This window comes from Aphelocoma coerulescens, chromosome 2, assembly GCF_041296385.1.
Source record: "Aphelocoma coerulescens isolate FSJ_1873_10779 chromosome 2, UR_Acoe_1.0, whole genome shotgun sequence".
Classification (NCBI taxonomy): Eukaryota; Metazoa; Chordata; class Aves; order Passeriformes; family Corvidae; genus Aphelocoma; species Aphelocoma coerulescens.
The window spans coordinates 109418354-109425129 of NC_091015.1; the positions used below are offsets into that span (position 1 = coordinate 109418354).

The window sequence follows — 6776 nt, forward strand, 5'->3', positions numbered from 1 at the left end:
ATTTACAAAAAATAGCCACACTGAACTCCAGTTCAACACTTGAAAAATAGTGTCAGATTCAGCTTGCTGTCCTATGTTCACAAAACCAAATTATTTTGCAGCCTGATAGTTACCTGCATAATTACCTAATTCAAATATTTTATTCACTGTATGTTAAAATCTGAAGATTAATTTACACAGTCTAAAAATTCAGAACAAGTTTCTCAAACAAGACATGAAACTGCTGAAAATTTTGAGGTTTGTGATCTGTCATTCTTGGATTTGTTTTTTGATCAACTTCATTTAATCTCTTCTTGGCAGTAATTTAAAAGTATGCAAGTTTTAATAGAAGTTCATATTTGCTACTGTCACTGTTGAGGAACCACTTCAAAGCAATGTTTGTATTAGCTGAATATGTTTTGCTACATTTTAAATATCTACAACTTATTGTCAATAATATAATTTCTGCAGGGATTTAAAACTTTTCATGTGGTAAAAGAAAAACAGAGTTTCTAATTCTCCACAATCTTGTACTTTATTCCCTCATTACAACATATGACAAAGAAAGATTTTGTTTTATATTAGAATAGTTAATCACATAACATGTAAATTTATGTACAATTAATACCAAGGAAATTGTTTTTTTTAAACTCAGCCTGAAAACATACTATGCAATAATGAGAAAAGTGACCACATTAGTACTTCAGAAAAATATTCAAATTGGCGGAAGTTCTCATATATAACTAAACAACTCAAGAACAGTGGAGAAAGAGATGACAAAATCTTTTTGAGACTAAAGATCTAAATATTAACCAAATATTAACTTTTAATATTTGAGTATATTCTCAAACCCATAGTAACAATTTAAGAGTTAACATTTGATGAGGCATTATTGATCCTCATGTAATGTGGAAATACCTTCATACCTGTGATTCTTCTGTATTATAACATACTTTATTCAAGTGAAAATTATGTAAAAATATTTGCAATAGGCATAAACAATGCAAAAGTTCCCTATCTGAATGCTCTGAAAATCCCTTTGGTTGACTTTCTTCAGCTTTAGCAAAGATACTAGAAACAGATGTTAATCTTCCACTGAGTTACACAGGTTGCTGGACAGCCTCAGGGCCCTACCACCTGACATTCATATTTTGGACAGAATGTACTTTTACATCCCACTCATAGGGCACCCACTTTCTTCAGTAGGAAAATAAATGTTAAATTTTGCCTTAGGAAACATTACTTGAGTATTTTCAGCATTACAAACTAAATCATTAGAACAGTTTCAAGGAGCTGACTCTTTTTTTGGCCACTGTTATTACAGCAGAGGTTATGTTCATAATTTCTTGAGAATGAAGGTTTGTACATTCACACTGAGATTAGCAAATGCCAGTAAACAGAGGACAAAGCTGAAGCACAGTTCCAAATAATGTAGCACTTTGATGATTAAAGCAATGTGAAACTGTTAATTATGCAGTGTAAGTTTCCATGAAAAAACAGCTGCAAATGACAATTTCTGCTTGAGGTCAGAAATAAACAAATAGCTTAGGCAATGCTATGCAGAGCACAAAAGAAGCTATCATTCACTGCACACTGAATACAAGAGAAGGATGGAAAAACAAATACTGTTTTAATACTTTGTTTTCCTCTGTCAAAAGAGAGTACTGCAAGAATTCTTCTTTTAATACTTAACAAGGATGGCCAAGGAGTGAGCAAAAATACAACATTTTGTATGCAATTTAGAGGCAAATATTTAAACAATCCATTCACCAAAATTACTAAAGGTATCCAATCTGGTTTTGTTGAGATTCTAGAAACAAAGAATTTATTCTTTAAAAAATTGTGCCTGGGTTTATGTTCAACTCATTTTTACCAAAAGAATCCATAAAAAATAAGCAAGCCAAGAACATCCACAGAATTAAATATAAAACAAAATAGATACTTCAGAAATTTTATACTGTTGATCAAGAAGTGAACTCTTCCACCCTTCAGACAGGTAGTCAGTCAAGTATTACAAATACTGCAAATTTTAATGAGAGTGTCTAAAAATTCCCTTAAAATTCTTTTCAGAGCCATCTGATCTACTACACTTTCAACAAAGGGAAAGCTGGGAACAATTGTCTCAATATTCCTAAAGCAGTCAATCATCTTGAAAATTTGTGAGTCTAAATAAAGATAAGGGCTCAGTCTTTAGGGAAACACTGAATGAATTATGAAGTCTAATTCTCTAAAACATTTTACACATTTTAGATGTATTTCCAAACCATACCTTCTTGCTTTTTTGTCCTTTTCTGTTTCCTTCATGTCTTTCCATGTAGATTTGCAGTTGCAGAACCATCTTCATTTCTAAGAGAAACCAGAATATTACTGGAAGTTTCTCAAAATATTCAAAATGTGAACGTATGGGCATTTAGAGGTGACCCAGCCAGTTCCTTCTCTTCAAAAGGGAAGCATCTATTTCTGCACAGAAATAGCATCATTTACAATCAGCTGTTCTCTGTTTTGTGCTCCAGCATTTTATTTTCCTTTCATATTTATGGTAAATTTTATCACATTTAGGTGATCATGCTGATCTCTCAACTGAGCAAAATCTTCTCAACAGAACTATTCAATGTCCCACCTACTCTTCTGTATCCTTAATATGAAACACAGAATCAATATTTTGTCACTATGTCTGAGAAAAATGACAGAATTTTCACATTAATGTAGCAAAGTACAGTGTTTTTGCACACATTCCTGTGAGAAAGGAATCAGTGAATTTAAAGAAATCTTGAAAAGAAACTGAGAAGAGGAATGAAATTAAAACTGGCAATACTCTAGAAGAAGAAGAGGTACTAAAAAGAATGCATAAAAGGTGAAGAAAAAGAAGAGTAATGCCAACAGTGGCACCATGAATGTATTCAATCAGTATAGCTACTCATGAAATGTTTGTGTTAACATATATCTCCTTTTATCACAGTAAGACTCAATCACTAAATCAAATCAAGTCATAATGCTTGAAGGCCCTGCAAACAACACCTTGGGGCTTTTGTTATTGATGTTTCTTAGGGGATTTTTGTGGGTTTGGGTTGTTTGTTTGTTTGAGGTAACACTATAGAAATATGGAAATCCATGTTCTATTACAGTTAAAATGCATATTGTCATGTTAATACCAAATGATTTGGATAATAGATCATATGAGCACCTCAGTAAAGGATGAAATTAATGTTGTAAATACCAAAAACATAGCAAAGCAGGGGACTACCTGCATAGATAAGCTTGTACACAACCTTAGCATCACTGAAAAATAAATCAGTCGCATCTGTTGTCTAGGAGAAAAATCCCAACAAATTTGCTGTCAAGAGCATATAGATGATTTCCTTTGTGCCATCATTGTCTCTTTACCATCTTAATGGAAACTAAAACCAGTCCAATTAGCACACATTTCTAAGTGCTAATTTCATTTTAATGGACATGGGTCTGTTGCCTGATCAGAGAGGGACCATTGTGATATTTACAGGGCCCTACCATCGGCAAACCATCCTTCTGCAGCCAGCAAGTAAAACACAGGCTCTAAGGGAGACCTAGTCTGAGCTGGTGACTGGAGACCAGATATGATTTCCTGCAATGTGAGAAATAACACCAGATGTTCTTGTGTTGGCTGGCAATCAAGCCTGGTGCTAACTGCAAAACATCTTGTAAAAGTTTTTATCTTTCTTGAAAGTAACATTTTAAGTCCAATCTGCTGTCCAAGCTATGCCTTTCTGGCATGAAATGTGGATGGACAGATTTTTCTTTCATATAGATATATGTCATTGGCCATTCTTTCCTTCCTTTATAGTTATGAGCATTCCCAATATACAGAGGCAACAAGGAATAGGCCACCATATCTTCTTGAATTTCTGGAGTAACTAGCTGTAACAAACTGCTGAAAGTTTCATGCAGATTCGTGCTTTCATGCTGGTCTTAACTTCAAGTTGTTCTAACTTAAAAAGCAGGTAATAATTCTGTAGCACCTTCCTGTTCACAGAAAGATGTCCTCTTCACCAGAGGCTACAGAGAGATGATGAAAGAATAACTTTTCTTCCTCTGGGAATTCAGAGGTTAACATATAGCTCCAGAGTTCATCTGAAGACAAATCTTTGTCTCACTCACATGTCATTAATTATTTTGTTAGCCTGAAGGAGGTAAACATCCTTTCTTGCACTGGAAGTTTGAAAAGCATACACAAAATAAGTAAACCTATTTGCTGTCAGGGTTAATGGGATGAAGAATGAATGAAACTTTTGAAAATAAGCAGATTATCAATAATGCTAAATGGGCAGTGAAAAAAAAGGTACATTTGATTTTTACAATGAAAGATTGCAATACAGAACTCAGATAGTAAGAACAACTTCTCTGGGGTTTTTTACTTGTTTGAGGGGAAGGTGTTGTTTTTTGAAGGGGGGTGGTTTGTTTTTTTTTTTATTCTAATTAAAATTTTTAAGCCAGTAAAAAACACTAAATAGATTATATTAATTGCAATGAAACCTACTTGTGAGGAAAATGTTTAGATGTTTAGTAACAGATTACTCATGATGCAACTCAGACAGGCAGTTGTTCATTTTTCCAACAGATGTTCATTTTTCTAGTCCTGCTAATCTTGCAAGTCATTCTTCCCCACAGTCCAATGACAAAAATCTGTAAGAGCCACAGATAATTCCCAAAGGCATACAAGAGTTGAAGGATTTGTTGGCATTAGATTAGAACGGAAGAGTAAGAAACAGGAAATACATTGTTTTAGAATGAAGTATTTTCCTATCATATATGTCTATTTGGAGAATACTTCTAAGAGAGATACCTCTGTTAATATTCCCTTAAAAACTAGATCACTGTGAAAAACTGTTGAAGCAAAACCTGCATCTCATGGAGGTTTAAAAAGAAAGAAGGTTAATTTAATAAAAATTTATTCTAAAATGCTTATAAGCTATTTCTAAAACACCATTTTCTTTTTATCTACCAAATGAATACAGGAGCTTCCCAAGTCACTTGTGCTAAGTTCAAATATTTAATTAATAGAAAGGCAATCACATGATTCCAGAAACAGCTTTACTGGAGAAGCCTTATGATCCTGTCCTTAGTCAGCCAACAAATCAAAGCACTTGTGCAAATCCTGATGATGTCTGAGTCACACAGGACTGATATAATAATCCAGCATAGGTGATTATCCATATTATACAAACTAAGTATTTTACCAACAGAGATATTGTTGTGTGAAAAGTCTGCCTTAAACTCAACCTTTAACAAAAAGGTTTTAGTTTTAGAGACTATTTGTATTTCACTTTTAAAATAAATTAAACCATTATTTTTGGAGGGGTTTTCAGCCACTGGGAGCTGGCAGAAGGGGGTTTTACCCCTCATGTGCCAACACAAAGAAGCCCGGAGGTGAACGCTGAAACCCCTCTGGAAGGCGGCACTCAGTGCCCAACACACAATGGAAACGGGGCAGAGCTCCTCACCCAAAGGGGCTGTATCCTTCTGTCGCTGTCAGGCAGGCACGCAGGCAAAGAAGTAAAGAGAGAGGACTCTCCCTTTGTGCTCCACGCAGGTTTATTCCCGTGAAACCACAGGGACAAAGAGACCAATTGGTGGGCGGGTTCAGGGATTTATACTGGGTACAGAATAGGTGGGGAAAGGGATCCCAGCCAATGGGATAGAGACAAGCAGGTGGGATTGACAGGAAGGGAATCAATGGGAACAACACATAGGAGGGACTCAGGGAAGGATCCAATGGGGCGTCGAGGAACAAAGAACTTCCTAGAACTAATACATATTAAAGATGGAAAATGAAGATACAAAACTTCATACATAAAACAAGACAAACAAATATTAACCAATCAGGGGGAAACATGCAAAAAGCAAAACAAGGGAATCATGGGTTCTCACCATGACTGAAAGTTACATGCTAAACCTGGGTTGCTGACCACCACAGCTGGTTGTCTGCGCTGTCCTCAGGACAAAAAGTAGCTGCAGCCATCTGCACCGCCACAGATTTTTAAAATAGGGAGTACATTAATTTTTTTTCCCACCTATTCTGCTTTATTTTCTTCTGCTTTTCTTTTCTTAGTAAAAACTCTTTAGAGCTGTGCAGGTATTTTCTTTGTTTGGCCAATGTGTTCACTCTTTCTGTCCTAAATTTGCCATTATGCATCTTTTATGAATTAATTAAATCCCCAGGCTGAGTTGCAATTTACTAATTTCCTCTACCTTCCAAAACCTTTGCTTTCCATATGGTGTGTAGTCCTGAAATTAACAGAGTAAGGTAAATTGCAACTGATAGTACAGTGGCAGTTGGATTTTTTAATATTGATATTGATCCCAAATCAGCACAGAGGAACTGTATCATTTACAACAACGTGATTTGATTACAGATCATATCCTCCTTTTATATTGGCATCTCTTCCTCCTCCCCCAAAAGAAATGGATCCTTCTATATCTCAGGAACCTAAGGGAATATGTCATATGGGTCATATGGTTTCTGGCTTCTAGGCACTGACCATCTAGTCATCATCCACATTGACACAAGCTGATTAATGTGAGATACATTGAGCTTCCATAGTGGGTAGCAGTATCAAAAGGGAAGAGATTCAGCCCAAACTGGTTTGGGTCCAGGGGCAGCCTGGAGAGTTCATACAGTGAGGAGTCACTCAAGCCTCTTGTGTTTTCAGCTCTATGGGACCTGTTGGGTGACTTCTATTGCTCTCAGAAACCATGCCTCATGGCTTCATATCTCATTGCATGATGCTAACCAGAATCAACTGTCTCAAATCAGGATTTTT

The 6776-nt window shown here is 35.7% G+C and overlaps 1 long non-coding RNA gene across 1 annotated transcript; it reads right to left on the minus strand.

The window, feature by feature from the left end:
* Window positions 1-2056: 2056 nt before the first annotated feature.
* LOC138105862 (uncharacterized) lies at window positions 2057-5544 on the minus strand. Its single transcript, XR_011148746.1, has 3 exons — window positions 5457-5544; window positions 4493-4638; window positions 2057-2325 (listed from the first exon to the last, which is right to left on the minus strand). It is a non-coding gene; the product is annotated as an uncharacterized lncRNA (long non-coding RNA).
* Between the last annotated feature and the right edge of the window lie 1232 nt (window positions 5545-6776).